Consider the following 21882-nt stretch of genomic DNA (forward strand, 5'->3'; position numbering starts at 1 on the left):
TTGTAAAAAGAAGCATCTTTCGGATGAGGCAATGAACTGGCCTCCTGACCTTTAGTGGTCATTAATTCCCTACCTTAATGATGAATTTGACCTCATTTATGGAGGTGTAACTGTAAAAAGGATTGTCCAATTCGCATGAGGCATTAAACTGGCCTCCTGACTTTCTGTGGTCATTAATTCCCTACCTTAATGGTGAATTTGACCTCATTTATGGAAGTGGTAGCGCATTCCGCCGACCTTATAGAGCCTGGCAGCATGCGCTACCTTTGTGAAAAACTAGTCTGGCCAGCAGGGGGGGCTCTTTCCCTGACATGTACCTATGGGATCAAACATCCTAATACAACGAGGCGGATTCCAAGCCGTGAAAAGGAGCAAATGTTTTTATGAAACCTTAATCCGGCCCTTGTAAAAAGAAGCATCTTTCGGATGAGGCATTAAACTGGCCTCCTGACTTTCTGTAGTCATTAATTCCCTACCTTAATGGTGAATTTGACCTAATTTATGGAGGTGGTAGCACATTACGCTGGCCTGATTGAACCTGTCAGGATGCCCTACCCCTCTATCAGAGCAGGTTCCTTCAACGAAAAAGAACGTGTTCAACTGTTGCTTGCAGTAGTCAGATTCTGGTTACTCTCCAAAGCGAAGCAGGTCCAAACCTGATCTGTACATGGATTGGAGACCCTTTGTGGAAAGCTAGCTTCCTGCTGGAGATAGTTTTAGTCCACCCAGCAGGAGGGGCTCTTTCCCTGACATGTACCTATGGGATCAAACGTCCTAATACAACGAGACGGATTCTAGTCCGTGAAAAGGAGCAAATGTTTTTATGAAACCTTAATCTGGCCCTTGTAAAAAGAAGCATCTTTCGGATGAGGCAATAAACTGGCCTCCTGACCTTTAGTGGTCATTAATTCCCTACCTTAATGATGAATTTGACCTCATTTATGGAAGTGGTAGCACATTCCGCCGACCTTATAGAGCCTGGCAGCATGCACTACCTTTGTGAAAAACTAGTCTGGCCAGCAGGGGGGGCTCATTCCCTGACATGTACCTATGGGATCAAACGTCCTAATACAACGAGGCGGATTCCAGGCCGTGAAAAGGAGCAAATGTTTTTATGAAACCTTAATCCGGCCCTTGTAAAAAGAAGCATCTTTCGGATGAGGCAATGAACTGGCCTCCTGACCTTTAGTGGTCATTAATTCCCTACATTAATGATGAATTTGACCTCATTTATGGAGGTGGTAGCGCATTCCACCGACCTTATAGAACCTGGCAGCATGCGCTACCTTTGTGAAAAACTAGTCTGGCCAGCAGGGGGGGCTCATTCCCTGACATGTACCTATGGGATCAAACGTCCTAATACAACGAGGCGGATTCCAAGCTGTGAAAAGGAGCAAATGTTTTTATGAAACCTTAATCCGGCCCTTGTAAAAAGAAGCATCTTTCAGATGAGGCAATGAACTGGCCTCCTGACCTTTAGTGGTCATTAATTCCCTACCTTAATGATGAATTTGACCTAATTTATGGAAGTGTAACTGTAAAAAGGATTGTCCAAATCGCAAGAGGCATTAAACTGGCCTCCTGACTTTCTGTGGTCATTAATTCCCTACCTTAATGGTGAATTTGACCTCATTTATGGAAGTGGTAGCGCATTCCGCCGACCTTATAGAGCCTGGCAGCATGCGCTACCTTTGTGAAAAACTAGTCTGGCCAGCAGGGGGGGGCTCTTTCCCTGACATGTACCTATGGGATCAAACATCCTAATACAACGAGGCGGATTCCAGGCCGTGAAAAGGAGCAAATGTTTTTATGAAACCTTAATCCGGCCCTTGTAAAAAGAAGCATCTTTCGGATGAGGCATTAAACTGGCCTCCTGACTTTCTGTAGTCATTAATTCCCTACCTTAATGGTGAATTTGACCTCATTTATGGAGGTGGTAGCACATTACGCTGGCCTGATTGAACCTGTCAGGATGCCCTACCCCTCTATCAGAGCAGGTTCCTTCAACGGAAAAGAACGTGTTCAACTGTTTCTTGCAGTAGTCAGATTCTGGTTACTCTCCAAAGCGAAGCAGGTCCAAACCTGATCTGTGCATGGATGGGAGACCCTTTGTGGAAAGCTAGCTTCCTGCTGGAGATAGTTTTAGTCCACCCAGCAGGAGGGGCTCTTTCCCTGACATGTACCTATGGGATCAAACGTCCTAATACAACGAGACGGATTCCAGTCGGTGAAAAGGAGTAAATGTTTTTATGAAACCTTAATCTGGCCCTTGTAAAAAGAAGCATCTTTCAGATGAGGCAATAAACTGGCCTCCTGACCTTTAGTGGTCATTAATTCCCTACCTTAATGATGAATTTGACCTCATTTATGGAAGTGGTAGCGCATTCCGCCGACCTTATAGAGCCTGGCAGCATGCACTACCTTTGTGAAAAACTAGTCTGGCCAGCAGGGGGGGCTCATTCCCTGACATGTACCTATGGGATCAAACGTCCTAATACAACGAGGCGGATTCCAGGCCGTGAAAAGGAGCAAATGTTTTTATGAAACCTTAATCCGGCCCTTGTAAAAAGAAGCATCTTTCGGATGAGGCAATGAACTGGCCTCCTGACCTTTAGTGGTCATTAATTCCCTACATTAATGATGAATTTGACCTCATTTATGGAGGTGGTAGCGCATTCCACCGACCTTATAGAGCCTGGCAGCATGCGCTACCTTTGTGAAAAACTAGTCTGGCCAGCAGGGGGGGCTCATTCCCTGACATGTACCTATGGGATCAAACGTCCTAATACAACGAGGCGGATTCCAAACCGTGAAAAGGAGCAAATGTTTTTATGAAACCTTAATCCGGCCCTTGTAAAAAGAAGCATCTTTCGGATGAGGCAATGAACTGGCCTCCTGACCTTTAGTGGTCATTAATTCCCTACCTTAATGATGAATTTGACCTAATTTATGGAAGTGTAACTGTAAAAAGGATTGTCCAATTCGCAAGAGGCATTAAACTGGCCTCCTGACTTTCTGTGGTCATTAATTCCCTACCTTAATGGTGAATTTGACCTCATTTATGGAAGTGGTAGCACATTCCGCCGACCTTATAGAGCCTGGCAGCATGCGCTACCTTTATGAAAAACTAGTCTGGCCAGCAGGGGGGGCTCTTTCCCTGACATGTACCTATGGGATCAAACATCCTAATACAACGAGGCGGATTCCAGGCCGTGAAAAGGAGCAAATGTTTTTATGAAACCTTAATCCGGCCCTTGTAAAAAGAAGCATCTTTCGGATGAGGCATTAAACTGGCCTCCTGACTTTCTGTAGTCATTAATTCCCTACCTTAATGGTGAATTTGACCTCATTTATGGAGGTGGTAGCACATTACGCTGGCCTGATTGAACCTGTCAGGATGCCCTACCCCTCTATCAGAGCAGGTTCCTTCAACGAAAAAGAACGTGTTCAACTGTTGCTTGCAGTAGTCAGATTCTGGTTACTCTCCAAAGCGAAGCAGGTCCAAACCTGATCTGTACATGGATGGGAGACCCTTTGTGGAAAGCTAGCTTCCTGCTGGAGATAGTTTTAGTCCACCCAGCAGGAGGGGCTCTTTCCCTGACATGTACCTATGGGATCAAACGTCCTAATACAACGAGACAGATTCTAGTCCGTGAAAAGGAGCAAATGTTTTTATGAAACCTTAATCTGGCCCTTGTAAAAAGAAGCATCTTTCGGATGAGGCAATAAACTGGCCTCCTGACCTTTAGTGGTCATTAATTCCCTACCTTAATGATGAATTTGACCTCACTTATGGAAGTGGTAGCGCATTCCGCCGACCTTATAGAGCCTGGCAGCATGCACTACCTTTGTGAAAAACTAGTCTGGCCAGCAGGGGGGGTTCTTTCCCTGACATGTACCTATGGGATCAAACATCCTAATACAACGAGGCGGATTCCAGGCCGTGAAAAGGAGCAAATGTTTTTATGAAACCTTAATCCGGCCCCTGTAAAAAGGATTGTCCTTCGCATGAGGCATTAAACTGGCCTCCTGACTTTCTGTGGTCATTAATTCCCTACCTTAATGGTGAATTTGACCTCATTTATGGAGGTGGTAGCGCATTCCGCCGACCTTATAGAGCCTGGCAGCATGCGCTACCTTTGTGAAAAACTAGTCTGGCCAGCAGGGGGGGCTCATTCCCTGACATGTACCTATGGGATCAAACGTCGTAATACAACGAGGCGGATTCCAGGCCGTGAAAAGGAGCAAATGTTTTTATGAAACCTTAATCCGGCCCTTGTAAAAAGAAGCATCTTTCGGATGAGGCAATAAACTGGCCTCCTGACCTTTAGTGGTCATTAATTCCATACCTTAATGATGAATTTGACCTCATTTATGGAGGTGGTAGGGCATTCCGCCGACCTTATAGAGCCTGGCAGCATGCGCTACCTTTGTGAAAAACTAGTCTGGCCAGCAGGGGGGGCTCATTCCCTGACATGTACCTATGGGATCAAATGTCCTAATACAACGAGGCGGATTCCAGGCCGTGAAAAGGAGCAAATGTTTTTATGAAACCTTAATCCGGCCCTTGTAAAAAGAAGCATCTTTCGGATGAGGCAATGAACTGGCCTCCTGACCTTTAGTGGTCATTAATTCCCTACCTTAATGATGAATTTGACCTCATTTATGGAGGTGTAACTGTAAAAAGGATTGTCCAATTCGCATGAGGCATTAAACTGGCCTCCTGACTTTCTGTGGTCATTAATTCCCTACCTTAATGGTGAATTTGACCTCATTTATGGAAGTGGTAGCGCATTCCGCCGACCTTATAGAGCCTGGCAGCATGCGCTACCTTTGTGAAAAACTAGTCTGGCCAGCAGGGGGGGCTCTTTCCCTGACATGTACCTATGGGATCAAACATCCTAATACAACGAGGCGGATTCCAGGCCGTGAAAAGGAGCAAATGTTTTTATGAAACCTTAATCCGGCCCTTGTAAAAAGAAGCATCTTTCGGATGAGGCATTAAACTGGCCTCCTGACTTTCTGTAGTCATTAATTCCCTACCTTAATGGTGAATTTGACCTCATTTATGGAGGTGGTAGCACATTACGCTGGCCTGATTGAACCTGTCAGGATGCCCTACCCCTCTATCAGAGCAGGTTCCTTCAACGAAAAAGAACGTGTTCAACTGTTGCTTGCAGTAGTCAGATTCTGGTTACTCTCCAAAGCGAAGCAGGTCCAAACCTGATCTGTACATGGATGGGAGACCCTTTGTGGAAAGCTAGCTTCCTGCTGGAGATAGTTTTATTCCACCCAGCAGGAGGGGCTCTTTCCCTGACATGTACCTATGGGATCAAATGTCCTAATACAACGAGACAGATTCTAGTCCGTGAAAAGGAGCAAATGTTTTTATGAAACCTTAATCTGGCCCTTGTAAAAAGAAGCATCTTTCGGATGAGGCAATAAACTGGCCTCCTGACCTTTAGTGGTCATTAATTCCCTACCTTAATGATGAATTTGACCTCATTTATGGAAGTGGTAGCGCATTCCGCCGACCTTATAGAGCCTGGCAGCATGCACTACCTTTGTGAAAAACTAGTCTGGCCAGCAGGGGGGGCTCATTCCCTGACATGTACCTATGGGATCAAACGTCCTAATACAACGAGGCGGATTCCAGGCCGTGAAAAGGAGCAAATGTTTTTATGAAACCTTAATCCGGCCCTTGTAAAAAGAAGCATCTTTCGGATGAGGCAATGAACTGGCCTCCTGACCTTTAGTGGTCATTAATTCCCTACATTAATGATGAATTTGACCTCATTTATGGAGGTGGTAGCGCATTCCACCGACCTTATAGAGCCTGGCAGCATGCGCTACCTTTGTGAAAAACTAGTCTGGCCAGCAGGGGGGGCTCATTCCCTGACATGTACCTATGGGATCAAACGTCCTAATACAACGAGGCGGATTCCAAACCGTGAAAAGGAGCAAATGTTTTTATGAAACCTTAATCCGGCCCTTGTAAAAAGAAGCATCTTTCGGATGAGGCAATGAACTGGCCTCCTGACCTTTAGTGGTCATTAGATCCCTACCTTAATGATGAATTTGACCTAATTTATGGAAGTGTAACTGTAAAAAGGATTGTCCAATTCGCAAGAGGCATTAAACTGGCCTCCTGACTTTCTGTGGTCATTAATTCCCTACCTTAATGGTGAATTTGACCTCATTTATGGAAGTGGTAGCACATTCCGCCGACCTTATAGAGCCTGGCAGCATGCGCTACCTTTGTGAAAAACTAGTCTGGCCAGCAGGGGGGGCTCTTTCCCTGACATGTACCTATGGGATCAAACATCCTAATACAACGAGGCGGATTCCAGGCCGTGAAAAGGAGCAAATGTTTTTATGAAACCTTAATCCGGCCCTTGTAAAAAGAAGCATCTTTCGGATGAGGCATTAAACTGGCCTCCTGACTTTCTGTAGTCATTAATTCCCTACCTTAATGGTGAATTTGACCTCATTTATGGAGGTGGTAGCACATTACGCTGGCCTGATTGAACCTGTCAGGATGCCCTACCCCTCTATCAGAGCAGGTTCCTTCAACGAAAAAGAACGTGTTCAACTGTTGCTTGCAGTAGACAGATTCTGGTTACTCTCCAAAGCGAAGCAGGTCCAAACCTGATCTGTACATGGATGGGAGACCCTTTGTGGAAAGCTAGCTTCCTGCTGGAGATAGTTTTAGTCCACCCAGCAGGAGGGGCTCTTTCCCTGACATGTACCTATGGGATCAAACGTCCTAATACAACGAGACAGATTCTAGTCCGTGAAAAGGAGCAAATGTTTTTATGAAACCTTAATCTGGCCCTTGTAAAAAGAAGCATCTTTCGGATGAGGCAATAAACTGGCCTCCTGACCTTTAGTGGTCATTAATTCCCTACCTTAATGATGAATTTGACCTCATTTATGGAAGTGGTAGCGCATTCCGCCGACCTTATAGAGCCTGGCAGCATGCACTACCTTTGTGAAAAACTAGTCTGGCCAGCAGGGGGGGCTCATTCCCTGACATGTACCTATGGGATCAAACGTCCTAATACAACGAGGCGGATTCCAGGCCGTGAAAAGGAGCAAATGTTTTTATGAAACCTTAATCCGGCCCTTGTAAAAAGAAGCATCTTTCGGATGAGGCAATGAACTGGCCTCCTGACCTTTAGTGGTCATTAATTCCCTACATTAATGATGAATTTGACCTCATTTATGGAGGTGGTAGCGCATTCCACCGACCTTATAGAGCCTGGCAGCATGCGCTACCTTTGTGAAAAACTAGTCTGGCCAGCAGGGGGGGCTCATTCCCTGACATGTACCTATGGGATCAAACGTCCTAATACAACGAGGCGGATTCCAAACCGTGAAAAGGAGCAAATGTTTTTATGAAACCTTAATCCGGCCCTTGTAAAAAGAAGCATCTTTCGGATGAGGCAATGAACTGGCCTCCTGACCTTTAGTGGTCATTAGATCCCTACCTTAATGATGAATTTGACCTAATTTATGGAAGTGTAACTGTAAAAAGGATTGTCCAATTCGCAAGAGGCATTAAACTGGCCTCCTGACTTTCTGTGGTCATTAATTCCCTACCTTAATGGTGAATTTGACCTCATTTATGGAAGTGGTAGCACATTCCGCCGACCTTATAGAGCCTGGCAGCATGCGCTACCTTTGTGAAAAACTAGTCTGGCCAGCAGGGGGGGCTCTTTCCCTGACATGTACCTATGGGATCAAACATCCTAATACAACGAGGCGGATTCCAGGCCGTGAAAAGGAGCAAATGTTTTTATGAAACCTTAATCCGGCCCTTGTAAAAAGAAGCATCTTTCGGATGAGGCATTAAACTGGCCTCCTGACTTTCTGTAGTCATTAATTCCCTACCTTAATGGTGAATTTGACCTCATTTATGGAGGTGGTAGCACATTACGCTGGCCTGATTGAACCTGTCAGGATGCCCTACCCCTCTATCAGAGCAGGTTCCTTCAACGAAAAAGAACGTGTTCAACTGTTGCTTGCAGTAGACAGATTCTGGTTACTCTCCAAAGCGAAGCAGGTCCAAACCTGATCTGTACATGGATGGGAGACCCTTTGTGGAAAGCTAGCTTCCTGCTGGAGATAGTTTTAGTCCACCCAGCAGGAGGGGCTCTTTCCCTGACATGTACCTATGGGATCAAACGTCCTAATACAACGAGACAGATTCTAGTCCGTGAAAAGGAGCAAATGTTTTTATGAAACCTTAATCTGGCCCTTGTAAAAAGAAGCATCTTTCGGATGAGGCAATAAACTGGCCTCCTGACCTTTAGTGGTCATTAATTCCCTACCTTAATGATGAATTTGACCTCACTTATGGAAGTGGTAGCGCATTCCGCCGACCTTATAGAGCCTGGCAGCATGCACTACCTTTGTGGAAAACTAGTCTGGCCAGCAGGGGGGGCTCATTCCCTGACATGTACCTATGGGATCAAACGTCCTAATACAACGAGGCGGATTCCAGGCCGTGAAAAGGAGCAAATGTTTTTATGAAACCTTAATCCGGCCCTTGTAAAAAGAAGCATCTTTCGGATGAGGCAATGAACTGGCCTCCTGACCTTTAGTGGTCATTAATTCCCTACATTAATGATGAATTTGACCTCATTTATGGAGGTGGTAGCGCATTCCACCGACCTTATAGAGCCTGGCAGCATGCGCTACCTTTGTGAAAAACTAGTCTGGCCAGCAGGGGGGGCTCATTCCCTGACATGTACCTATGGGATCAAACGTCCTAATACAACGAGGCGGATTCCAAACCGTGAAAAGGAGCAAATGTTTTTATGAAACCTTAATCCGGCCCTTGTAAAAAGAAGCATCTTTCGGATGAGGCAATGAACTGGCCTCCTGACCTTTAGTGGTCATTAATTCCCTACCTTAATGATGAATTTGACCTAATTTATGGAAGTGTAACTGTAAAAAGGATTGTCCAATTCGCAAGAGGCATTAAACTGGCCTCCTGACTTTTTGTGGTCATTAATTCCCTACCTTAATGGTGAATTTGACCTCATTTATGGAAGTGGTAGCGCATTCCGCCGACCTTATAGAGCCTGGCAGCATGCGCTACCTTTGTGAAAAACTAGTCTGGCCAGCAGGGGGGGCTCTTTCCCTGACATGTACCTATGGGATCAAACATCCTAATACAACGAGGCGGATTCCAGGCCGTGAAAAGGAGCAAATGTTTTTTCGAAACCTTAATCCGGCCCTTGTAAAAAGAAGCATCTTTCGGATGAGGCATTAAACTGGCCTCCTGACTTTCTGTAGTCATTAATTCCCTACCTTAATGGTCAATTTGACCTCATTTATGGAGGTGGTAGCACATTACGCTGGCCTGATTGAACCTGTCAGGATGCCCTACCCCTCTATCAGAGCAGGTTCCTTCAACGAAAAAGAACGTGTTCAACTGTTGCTTGCAGTAGTCAGATTCTGGTTACTCTCCAAAGCGAAGCAGGTCCAAACCTGATCAGTACATGGAGGGGAGACCCTTTGTGGAAAGCTAGCTTCCTGCTGGAGATAGTTTTAGTCCACCCAGCAGGAGGGGCTCTTTCCCTGACATGTACCTATGGGATCAAACGTCCTAATACAACGAGACAGATTCTAGTCCGTGAAAAGGAGCAAATGTTTTTATGAAACCTTAATCTGGCCCTTGTAAAAAGAAGCATCTTTCGGATGAGGCAATAAACTGGCCTCCTGACCTTTAGTGGTCATTAATTCCCTACCTTAATGATGAATTTGACCTCACTTATGGAAGTGGTAGCGCATTCCGCCGACCTTATAGAGCCTGGCAGCATGCACTACCTTTGTGAAAAACTAGTCTGGCCAGCAGGGGGGGCTCATTCCCTGACATGTACCTATGGGATCAAACGTCCTAATACAACGAGGCGGATTCCAGGCCGTGAAAAGGAGCAAATGTTTTTATGAAACCTTAATCCGGCCCTTGTAAAAAGAAGCATCTTTCGGATGAGGCAATGAACTGGCCTCCTGACCTTTAGTGGTCATTAATTCCCTACATTAATGATGAATTTGACCTCATTTATGGAGGTGGTAGCGCATTCCACCGACCTTATAGAGCCTGGCAGCATGCGCTACCTTTGTGAAAAACTAGTCTGGCCAGCAGGGGGGCTCATTCCCTGACATGTACCTATGGGATCAAACGTCCTAATACAACGAGGCGGATTCCAAGCCGTGAAAAGGAGCAAATCTTTTTATGAAACCTTAATCCGGCCCTTGTAAAAAGAAGCATCTTTCGGATGAGGCAATGAACTGGCCTCCTGACCTTTAGTGGTCATTAGATCCCTACCTTAATGATGAATTTGACCTAATTTATGGAAGTGTAACTGTAAAAAGGATTGTCCAAATCGCAAGAGGCATTAAACTGGCCTCCTGACTTTCTGTGGTCATTAATTCCCTACCTTAATGGTGAATTTGACCTCATTTATGGAAGTGGTAGCGCATTCCGCCGACCTTATAGAGCCTGGCAGCATGCGCTACCTTTGTGAAAAACTAGTCTGGCCAGCAGGGGGGCTCTTTCCCTGACATGTACCTATGGGATCAAACATCCTAATACAACGAGGCGGATTCCAGGCCGTGAAAAGGAGCAAATGTTTTTATGAAACCTTAATCCGGCCCCTGTAAAAAGGATTGTCCTTCGCATGAGGCATTAAACTGGCCTCCTGACTTTCTGTGGTCATTAATTCCCTACCTTAATGGTGAATTTGACCTCATTTATGGAGGTGGTAGCGCATTCCGCCGACCTTATAGAGCCTGGCAGCATGCGCTACCTTTGTGAAAAACTAGTCTGGCCAGCAGGGGGGGCTCATTCCCTGACATGTACCTATGGGATCAAACGTCGTAATACAACGAGGCGGATTCCAGGCCGTGAAAAGGAGCAAATGTTTTTATGAAACCTTAATCCGGCCCTTGTAAAAAGAAGCATCTTTCGGATGAGGCAATAAACTGGCCTCCTGACCTTTAGTGGTCATTAATTCCATACCTTAATGATGAATTTGACCTCATTTATGGAGGTGGTAGGGCATTCCGCCGACCTTATAGAGCCTGGCAGCATGCGCTACCTTTGTGAAAAACTAGTCTGGCCAGCAGGGGGGGCTCATTCCCTGACATGTACCTATGGGATCAAATGTCCTAATACAACGAGGCGGATTCCAGGCCGTGAAAAGGAGCAAATGTTTTTATGAAACCTTAATCCGGCCCTTGTAAAAAGAAGCATCTTTCGGATGAGGCAATGAACTGGCCTCCTGACCTTTAGTGGTCATTAATTCCCTACCTTAATGATGAATTTGACCTCATTTATGGAGGTGTAACTGTAAAAAGGATTGTCCAATTCGCATGAGGCATTAACCCTTAAAGACCTAGAACATTTTTGGGGCACCTGAGGCACCTGTATATTTCTTTGTTTTTTCAGACCTATTCTAGCAGTCAGCATCAATTGTCATATATCATTATAAACATAAGAACTTGAACTTTATGTCTAGCTAATTTAAAATTACAAATTTCCTTTTGTTTTCTCTAAAAATTAGTGAATTTCCAGAATTTTAGGAAAAAACGCTACCAACAATTGGGTGTTTTTTACTGTGTACTCAAACAAAAACTCCTGAAGTTTAGATTTTTTTCTTTAAAAATTTGTATTTAGGTGTTTTACACTTCCAAATAAAATTTTGTCTATATATAACATTCCCCAAGCAAGTTATAGCCAATTATTACAATATTATTTAGGTGCTTTTCAGTGAAAAACAGGCCCATTTCGTTTATTGACAATATAGATCTGTCCAAAAACGTTTCAGGAGTAAAGTCATTGCAGAAACAGTGTTAAATAATAGCAAAACACAGTAAAAAATAATTTACTATTTCATAAATATATTCTTAATCCAAAAGATGAACAATAAACACAAATAGTGTAGAAAGTAGCACAAGAAAAAATGCACAAACTGTCTTGTGCAACAAAAAAAAAATAAACAATCCAAATTATTCACAAACTACACACAAAATGAGAGAGAAATATACAGAGTGCAACCGAAAAAATAGTACAAATAATCTTTAAAAACTATATAATAATTAGTTACATAATATAACAACCAAATAGATGGATCTGCTGGCTGTAGTCTGCGTCGGAATCTATTTTACCGGGACATCGCCTAGTGACCGAAAACCCACATTCCAGTGCTTTATCCGATATCTACTGTTGTTTCATCCTTGTTTTTGGTTTGTTTTATGTCAAAGGGCTCTGTCGTGAGTATTTCTGTACATTTTCAAAGAATGCTGTCATGCAAATGTGTTATTTTGCGTTTGTTTTCATGCACGCAAGACGCACTTTGCTTTCACTTTGCATCTGTTCAGATCTGCAAAGAAACATACTAATCGGTGGTTCAAAAGACCAAAACCTATGTTTATTGGTTGAATAGATGACAGTTTGAACCAATCGGGGCACAGGGGTGGGACTAAGCATCAACAATCGTTCCTGTTTGGCTCAGAGGACCAAAACGTGTTGATTTCATCTGACGAATCAGTGCTGAGGAAATGTGATGACGTAATCATGCTTACAGCGGAGCCTCTGAATATCCAAATGAGACAAATGCGATATCACCGAAAAGAGCAGACTCTGTACTTTACGAGACTTTTTAAAGCATTCAAATTGGATTAGCGGTTCAAAAGTTATTAAACATTTAAGACCAATAGTTATTTTTAGCCGCCGGCGGCTGTCTCGGTCTTTGAGGGTTAAACTGGCCTCCTGACTTTCTGTGGTCATTAATTCCCTACCTTAATGGTGAATTTGACCTCATTTATTGAAGTGGTAGCGCATTCCGCCGACCTTATAGAGCCTGGCAGCATGCGCTACCTTTGTGAAAAACTAGTCTGGCCAGCAGGGGGGGCTCTTTCCCTGACATGTACCTATGGGATCAAACATCCTAATACAACGAGGCGGATTCCAGGCCGTGAAAAGGAGCAAATGTTTTTATGAAACCTTAATCCGGCCCTTGTAAAAAGAAGCATCTTTCGGATGAGGCATTAAACTGGCCTCCTGACTTTCTGTAGTCATTAATTCCCTACCTTAATGGTGAATTTGACCTCATTTATGGAGGTGGTAGCACATTACGCTGGCCTGATTGAACCTGTCAGGATGCCCTACCCCTCTATCAGAGCAGGTTCCTTCAACGAAAAAGAACGTGTTCAACTGTTGCTTGCAGTAGTCAGATTCTGGTTACTCTCCAAAGCGAAGCAGGTCCAAACCTGATCTGTACATGGATGGGAGACCCTTTGTGTAAAGCTAGCTTCCTGCTGGAGATAGTTTTAGTCCACCCAGCAGGAGGGGCTCTTTCCCTGACATGTACCTATGGGATCAAACGTCCTAATACAACGAGACGGATTCTAGTCCGTGAAAAGGAGCAAATGTTTTTATGAAACCTTAATCTGGCCCTTGTAAAAAGAAGCATCTTTCGGATGAGGCAATAAACTGGCCTCCTGACCTTTAGTGGTCATTAATTCCCTACCTTAATGATGAATTTGACCTCATTTATGGAAGTGGTAGCACATTCCGCCGACCTTATAGAGCCTGGCAGCATGCACTACCTTTGTGAAAAACTAGTCTGGCCAGCAGGGGGGGCTCATTCCCTGACATGTACCTATGGGATCAAACGTCCTAATACAACGAGGCGGATTCCAGGCCGTGAAAAGGAGCAAATGTTTTTATGAAACCTTAATCCGGCCCTTGTAAAAAGAAGCATCTTTCGGATGAGGCAATGAACTGGCCTCCTGACCTTTAGTGGTCATTAATTCCCTACCTTAATGATGAATTTGACCTAATTTATGGAAGTGTAACTGTAAAAAGGATTGTCCAATTCGCAAGAGGCAATAAACTGGCCTCCTGACTTTCTGTGGTCATTAATTCCCTACCTTAATGGTGAATTTGACCTCATTTATGGAAGTGGTAGCGCATTCCGCCGACCTTATAGAGCCTGGCAGCATGCGCTACCTTTGTGAAAAACTAGTCTGGCCAGCAGGGGGGGCTCATTCCCTGACATGTACCTATGGGATCAAACGTCCTAATACAACGAGGCGGATTCCAGGCCGTGAAAAGGAGCAAATGTTTTTATGAAACCTTAATCCGGCCCTTGTAAAAAGAAGCATCTTTCGGATGAGGCAATGAACTGGCCTCCTGACCTTTAGTGGTCATTAATTCCCTACATTAATGATGAATTTGACCTCATTTATGGAGGTGGTAGCGCATTCCACCGACCTTATAGAGCCTGGCAGCATGCGCTACCTTTGTGAAAAACTAGTCTGGCCAGCAGGGGGGGCTCATTCCCTGACATGTACCTATGGGATCAAACGTCCTAATACAACGAGGCGGATTCCAAACCGTGAAAAGGAGCAAATGTTTTTATGAAACCTTAATCCGGCCCTTGTAAAAAGAAGCATCTTTCGGATGAGGCAATGAACTGGCCTCCTGACCTTTAGTGGTCATTAGATCCCTACCTTAATGATGAATTTGACCTAATTTATGGAAGTGTAACTGTAAAAAGGATTGTCCAATTCGCAAGAGGCATTAAACTGGCCTCCTGACTTTCTGTGGTCATTAATTCCCTACCTTAATGGTGAATTTGACCTCATTTATGGAAGTGGTAGCACATTCCGCCGACCTTATAGAGCCTGGCAGCATGCGCTACCTTTGTGAAAAACTAGTCTGGCCAGCAGGGGGGGCTCTTTCCCTGACATGTACCTATGGGATCAAACATCCTAATACAACGAGGCGGATTCCAGGCCGTGAAAAGGAGCAAATGTTTTTATGAAACCTTAATCCGGCCCTTGTAAAAAGAAGCATCTTTCGGATGAGGCATTAAACTGGCCTCCTGACTTTCTGTAGTCATTAATTCCCTACCTTAATGGTGAATTTGACCTCATTTATGGAGGTGGTAGCACATTACGCTGGCCTGATTGAACCTGTCAGGATGCCCTACCCCTCTATCAGAGCAGGTTCCTTCAACGAAAAAGAACGTGTTCAACTGTTGCTTGCAGTAGACAGATTCTGGTTACTCTCCAAAGCGAAGCAGGTCCAAACCTGATCTGTACATGGATGGGAGACCCTTTGTGGAAAGCTAGCTTCCTGCTGGAGATAGTTTTAGTCCACCCAGCAGGAGGGGCTCTTTCCCTGACATGTACCTATGGGATCAAACGTCCTAATACAACGAGGCGGATTCCAAACCGTGAAAAGGAGCAAATGTTTTTATGAAACCTTAATCCGGCCCTTGTAAAAAGAAGCATCTTTCGGATGAGGCAATGAACTGGCCTCCTGACCTTTAGTGGTCATTAATTCCCTACCTTAATGATGAATTTGACCTAATTTATGGAAGTGTAACTGTAAAAAGGATTGTCCAATTCGCAAGAGGCATTAAACTGGCCTCCTGACTTTTTGTGGTCATTAATTCCCTACCTTAATGGTGAATTTGACCTCATTTATGGAAGTGGTAGCGCATTCCGCCGACCTTATAGAGCCTGGCAGCATGCGCTACCTTTGTGAAAAACTAGTCTGGCCAGCAGGGGGGGCTCTTTCCCTGACATGTACCTATGGGATCAAACATCCTAATACAACGAGGCGGATTCCAGGCCGTGAAAAGGAGCAAATGTTTTTTCGAAACCTTAATCCGGCCCTTGTAAAAAGAAGCATCTTTCGGATGAGGCATTAAACTGGCCTCCTGACTTTCTGTAGTCATTAATTCCCTACCTTAATGGTCAATTTGACCTCATTTATGGAGGTGGTAGCACATTACGCTGGCCTGATTGAACCTGTCAGGATGCCCTACCCCTCTATCAGAGCAGGTTCCTTCAACGAAAAAGAACGTGTTCAACTGTTGCTTGCAGTAGTCAGATTCTGGTTACTCTCCAAAGCGAAGCAGGTCCAAACCTGATCAGTACATGGAGGGGAGACCCTTTGTGGAAAGCTAGCTTCCTGCTGGAGATAGTTTTAGTCCACCCAGCAGGAGGGGCTCTTTCCCTGACATGTACCTATGGGATCAAACGTCCTAATACAACGAGACAGATTCTAGTCCGTGAAAAGGAGCAAATGTTTTTATGAAACCTTAATCTGGCCCTTGTAAAAAGAAGCATCTTTCGGATGAGGCAATAAACTGGCCTCCTGACCTTTAGTGGTCATTAATTCCCTACCTTAATGATGAATTTGACCTCACTTATGGAAGTGGTAGCGCATTCCGCCGACCTTATAGAGCCTGGCAGCATGCACTACCTTTGTGAAAAACTAGTCTGGCCAGCAGGGGGGGCTCATTCCCTGACATGTACCTATGGGATCAAACGTCCTAATACAACGAGGCGGATTCCAGGCCGTGAAAAGGAGCAAATGTTTTTATGAAACCTTAATCCGGCCCTTGTAAAAAGAAGCATCTTTCGGATGAGGCAATGAACTGGCCTCCTGACCTTTAGTGGTCATTAATTCCCTACATTAATGATGAATTTGACCTCATTTATGGAGGTGGTAGCGCATTCCACCGACCTTATAGAGCCTGGCAGCATGCGCTACCTTTGTGAAAAACTAGTCTGGCCAGCAGGGGGGCTCATTCCCTGACATGTACCTATGGGATCAAACGTCCTAATACAACGAGGCGGATTCCAAGCCGTGAAAAGGAGCAAATGTTTTTATGAAACCTTAATCCGGCCCTTGTAAAAAGAAGCATCTTTCGGATGAGGCAATGAACTGGCCTCCTGACCTTTAGTGGTCATTAGATCCCTACCTTAATGATGAATTTGACCTAATTTATGGAAGTGTAACTGTAAAAAGGATTGTCCAAATCGCAAGAGGCATTAAACTGGCCTCCTGACTTTCTGTGGTCATTAATTCCCTACCTTAATGGTGAATTTGACCTCATTTATGGAAGTGGTAGCGCATTCCGCCGACCTTATAGAGCCTGGCAGCATGCGCTACCTTTGTGAAAAACTAGTCTGGCCAGCAGGGGGGCTCTTTCCCTGACATGTACCTATGGGATCAAACATCCTAATACAACGAGGCGGATTCCAGGCCGTGAAAAGGAGCAAATGTTTTTATGAAACCTTAATCCGGCCCCTGTAAAAAGGATTGTCCTTCGCATGAGGCATTAAACTGGCCTCCTGACTTTCTGTGGTCATTAATTCCCTACCTTAATGGTGAATTTGACCTCATTTATGGAGGTGGTAGCGCATTCCGCCGACCTTATAGAGCCTGGCAGCATGCGCTACCTTTGTGAAAAACTAGTCTGGCCAGCAGGGGGGGCTCATTCCCTGACATGTACCTATGGGATCAAACGTCGTAATACAACGAGGCGGATTCCAGGCCGTGAAAAGGAGCAAATGTTTTTATGAAACCTTAATCCGGCCCTTGTAAAAAGAAGCATCTTTCGGATGAGGCAATAAACTGGCCTCCTGACCTTTAGTGGTCATTAATTCCATACCTTAATGATGAATTTGACCTCATTTATGGAGGTGGTAGGGCATTCCGCCGACCTTATAGAGCCTGGCAGCATGCGCTACCTTTGTGAAAAACTAGTCTGGCCAGCAGGGGGGGCTCATTCCCTGACATGTACCTATGGGATCAAATGTCCTCATACAACGAGGCGGATTCCAGGCCGTGAAAAGGAGCAAATGTTTTTATGAAACCTTAATCCGGCCCTTGTAAAAAGAAGCATCTTTCGGATGAGGCAATGAACTGGCCTCCTGACCTTTAGTGGTCATTAATTCCCTACCTTAATGATGAATTTGACCTCATTTATGGAGGTGTAACTGTAAAAAGGATTGTCCAATTCGCATGAGGCATTAACCCTTAAAGACCTAGAACATTTTTGGGGCACCTGAGGCACCTGTATATTTCTTTGTTTTTTCAGACCTATTCTAGCAGTCAGCATCAATTGTCATATATCATTATAAACATAAGAACTTGAACTTTATGTCTAGCTAATTTAAAATTACAAATTTCCTTTTGTTTTCTCTAAAAATTAGTGAATTTCCAGAATTTTAGGAAAAAACGCTACCAACAATTGGGTGTTTTTTACTGTGTACTCAAACAAAAACTCCTGAAGTTTAGATTTTTTTCTTTAAAAATTTGTATTTAGGTGTTTTACACTTCCAAATAAAATTTTGTCTATATATAACATTCCCCAAGCAAGTTATAGCCAATTATTACAATATTATTTAGGTGCTTTTCAGTGAAAAACAGGCCCATTTCGTTTATTGACAATATAGATCTGTCCAAAAACGTTTCAGGAGTAAAGTCATTGCAGAAACAGTGTTAAATAATAGCAAAACACAGTAAAAAATAATTTACTATTTCATAAATATATTCTTAATCCAAAAGATGAACAATAAACACAAATAGTGTAGAAAGTAGCACAAGAAAAAATGCACAAACTGTCTTGTGCAACAAAAAAAAAATAAACAATCCAAATTATTCACAAACTACACACAAAATGAGAGAGAAATATACAGAGTGCAACCGAAAAAATAGTACAAATAATCTTTAAAAACTATATAATAATTAGTTACATAATATAACAACCAAATAGATGGATCTGCTGGCTGTAGTCTGCGTCGGAATCTATTTTACCGGGACATCGCCTAGTGACCGAAAACCCACATTCCAGTGCTTTATCCGATATCTACTGTTGTTTCATCCTTGTTTTTGGTTTGTTTTATGTCAAAGGGCTCTGTCGTGAGTATTTCTGTACATTTTCAAAGAATGCTGTCATGCAAATGTGTTATTTTGCGTTTGTTTTCATGCACGCAAGACGCACTTTGCTTTCACTTTGCATCTGTTCAGATCTGCAAAGAAACATACTAATCGGTGGTTCAAAAGACCAAAACCTATGTTTATTGGTTGAATAGATGACAGTTTGAACCAATCGGGGCACAGGGGTGGGACTAAGCATCAACAATCGTTCCTGTTTGGCTCAGAGGACCAAAACGTGTTGATTTCATCTGACGAATCAGTGCTGAGGAAATGTGATGACGTAATCATGCTTACAGCGGAGCCTCTGAATATCCAAATGAGACAAATGCGATATCATCGAAAAGAGCAGACTCTGTACTTTACGAGACTTTTTAAAGCATTCAAATTGGATTAGCGGTTCAAAAGTTATTAAACATTTAAGACCAATAGTTATTTTTAGCCGCCGGCGGCTGTCTCGGTCTTTGAGGGTTAAACTGGCCTCCTGACTTTCTGTGGTCATTAATTCCCTACCTTAATGGTGAATTTGACCTCATTTATTGAAGTGGTAGCGCATTCCGCCGACCTTATAGAGCCTGGCAGCATGCGCTACCTTTGTGAAAAACTAGTCTGGCCAGCAGGGGGGGCTCTTTCCCTGACATGTACCTATGGGATCAAACATCCTAATACAACGAGGCGGATTCCAGGCCGTGAAAAGGAGCAAATGTTTTTATGAAACCTTAATCCGGCCCTTGTAAAAAGAAGCATCTTTCGGATGAGGCATTAAACTGGCCTCCTGACTTTCTGTAGTCATTAATTCCCTACCTTAATGGTGAATTTGACCTCATTTATGGAGGTGGTAGCACATTACGCTGGCCTGATTGAACCTGTCAGGATGCCCTACCCCTCTATCAGAGCAGGTTCCTTCAACGAAAAAGAACGTGTTCAACTGTTGCTTGCAGTAGTCAGATTCTGGTTACTCTCCAAAGCGAAGCAGGTCCAAACCTGATCTGTACATGGATGGGAGACCCTTTGTGTAAAGCTAGCTTCCTGCTGGAGATAGTTTTAGTCCACCCAGCAGGAGGGGCTCTTTCCCTGACATGTACCTATGGGATCAAACGTCCTAATACAACGAGACGGATTCTAGTCCGTGAAAAGGAGCAAATGTTTTTATGAAACCTTAATCTGGCCCTTGTAAAAAGAAGCATCTTTCGGATGAGGCAATAAACTGGCCTCCTGACCTTTAGTGGTCATTAATTCCCTACCTTAATGATGAATTTGACCTCATTTATGGAAGTGGTAGCACATTCCGCCGACCTTATAGAGCCTGGCAGCATGCACTACCTTTGTGAAAAACTAGTCTGGCCAGCAGGGGGGGCTCATTCCCTGACATGTACCTATGGGATCAAACGTCCTAATACAACGAGGCGGATTCCAGGCCGTGAAAAGGAGCAAATGTTTTTATGAAACCTTAATCCGGCCCTTGTAAAAAGAAGCATCTTTCGGATGAGGCAATGAACTGGCCTCCTGACCTTTAGTGGTCATTAATTCCCTACCTTAATGATGAATTTGACCTAATTTATGGAAGTGTAACTGTAAAAAGGATTGTCCAATTCGCAAGAGGCAATAAACTGGCCTCCTGACTTTCTGTGGTCATTAATTCCCTACCTTAATGGTGAATTTGACCTCATTTATGGAAGTGGTAGCGCATTCCGCCGACCTTATAGAGCCTGGCAGCATGCGCTACCTTTGTGAAAAACTAGTCTGGCCAGCAGGGGGGGCTCTTTCCCTGACATGTACCTATGGGATCAAACATCCTAATACAACGAGGCGGATTACAGGCCGTGAAAAGGAGCAAATGTTTTTATGAAACCTTAATCCGGCCCTTGTAAAAAGAAGCATCTTTCGGATGAGGCAATGAACTGGCCTCCTGACCTTTAGTGGTCATTAATTCCCTACCTTAATGATGAATTTGACCTCATTTATGGAGGTGTAACTGTAAAAAGGATTGTCCAATTCGCATGAGGCATTAAACTGGCCTCCTGACTTTCTGTGGTCATTAATTCCCTACCTTAATGGTGAATTTGACCTCATTTATGGAAGTGGTAGCGCATTCCGCCGACCTTATAGAGCCTGACAGCGTGCGCTACCTTTGTGAAAAACTAGTCTGGCCAGCAGGGGGGGCTCTTTCCCTGACATGTACCTATGGGATCAAACATCCTAATACAACGAGGCGGATTCCAGGCCGTGAAAAGGAGCAAATGTTTTTATGAAACCTTAATCCGGCCCTTGTAAAAAGAAGCATCTTTCGGATGAGGCATTAAACTGGCCTCCTGACTTTCTGTAGTCATTAATTCCCTACCTTAATGGTGAATTTGACCTCATTTATGGAGGTGGTAGCACATTACGCTGGCCTGATTGAACCTGTCAGGATGCCCTACCCCTCTATCAGAGCAGGTTCCTTTAACGAAAAAGAACGTGTTCAACTGTTGCTTGCAGTAGTCAGATTCTGGTTACTCTCCAAAGCGAAGCAGGTCCAAACCTGATCTGTACATGGATGGGAGACCCTTTGTGGAAAGCTAGCTTCCTGCTGGAGATAGTTTTAGTCCACCCAGCAGGAGGGGCTCTTTCCCTGACATGTACCTATGTGATCAAACGTCCTAATACAACGAGACGGATTCTAGTCCGTGAAAAGGAGCAAATGTTTTTATGAAACCTTAATCTGGCCCTTGTAAAAAGAAGCATCTTTCGGATGAGGCAATAAACTGGCCTCCTGACCTTTAGTGGTCATTAATTCCCTACCTTAATGATGAATTTGACCTCATTTATGGAAGTGGTAGCGCATTCCGCCGACCTTATAGAGCCTGGCAGCATGCACTACCTTTGTGAAAAACTAGTCTGGCCAGCAGGGGGGGCTCATTCCCTGACATGTACCTATGGGATCAAACGTCCTAATACAACGAGGCGGATTCCAGGCCGTGAAAAGGAGCAAATGTTTTTATGAAACCTTAATCCGGCCCTTGTAAAAAGAAGCATCTTTCGGATGAGGCAATGAACTGGCCTCCTGACCTTTAGTGGTCATTAATTCCCTACATTAATGATGAATTTGACCTCATTTATGGAGGTGGTAGCGCATTCCACCGACC

Source organism: Garra rufa, chromosome 1 (assembly GCF_049309525.1).
Source record: "Garra rufa chromosome 1, GarRuf1.0, whole genome shotgun sequence".
Taxonomy (NCBI): domain Eukaryota; kingdom Metazoa; phylum Chordata; class Actinopteri; order Cypriniformes; family Cyprinidae; genus Garra; species Garra rufa.